Source organism: Protobothrops mucrosquamatus, unplaced genomic scaffold (genome assembly GCF_001527695.2).
Source record: "Protobothrops mucrosquamatus isolate PMUCROS unplaced genomic scaffold, P.Mucros_1.0 scaffold380, whole genome shotgun sequence".
NCBI lineage: Eukaryota > Metazoa > Chordata > Lepidosauria > Squamata > Viperidae > Protobothrops > Protobothrops mucrosquamatus.
This window is the reverse complement of record NW_015386712.1, coordinates 992,874-993,900: the sequence shown is the minus strand read 5'-3', so window position 1 is coordinate 993,900 and position 1,027 is coordinate 992,874.

Here is a 1,027-nt window from a genome sequence, read left to right as displayed (position 1 = left end):
ACCAATCTTCCCAATTTAAAACTGGTTAATGTCTTTCACTAACCCACTAAGTAAATGCTCATTTTCCAGAACATGGTTGGCATCGATATCCATAGTATGAACATTGATTCCCATATTACCTCTCGATTTGCTCATAATGTCATCACCAGTCGGGCCACCAACCTTGGCAATGTATCTAAGGAAGCCTTCTTTGATGTGGAACTGCCAAAGACAGCATTCATCACAAGCTTCACCATGTATGTACATCTATTTTCCCAAATGGCTGAGTTGTGAACAGACTACCCAGTTTGGCCTTCATGGAGTCATTGCCTTAGGTGAAAAAAGTAGAAATTAAGACTAAGGCTGCACCTTTGATTTCAGCTTTCAAATACAGTATGTGAACTAGCTCAATTTTGGAATTAAATTATCTTTGGCTACTCTCAATTTGCAAAGAGCCTACTCTGTCTGTCTGCCTGCCTGCCTGTCTATCAGATTTATAACTACCCATCTCACTACCCATTTCTACCCATGTAGAAATGATTCTGGGCAGTATACAATAAATATAATAAAAGAGACGATAAACTCCCCACAAAAATACTACAGGGAAAGATAATTTTAAGTATCCCCATCAAATGGAATGGGGTTTGTTCATTCTTAGGATCCTAACTGATTACATGTTTGATGTCTAGTAGTAACTGCATTATTCTTTCATAATATTGTAGAATAGGGAAAATTAATCTGACCTCCAGATTATTTCATTTCAATTCCCACATGGCCCTGTGAGTTGTAGTTTAATCTTTGGGGAGGGCCACAAACTTCCCAGCTCTCTAAGAGACACTCCTTTTGAATAACAAGTTCCATTTTTAAAAATAAAAATGTAATCACATTTTTATTCTATTTGCTGAAGAGAGTATTGGAAAAAAATGTTTTAAATAAGCAATTGCGTAACTAATTTCTCTCTCTTTTTTATTTTGTGATGAACAAAGTCCAGCTGATGCTTCTTTCTGTGCACTGTCTAAAAATGCCAGTGATTGAACATGGTCTAAGG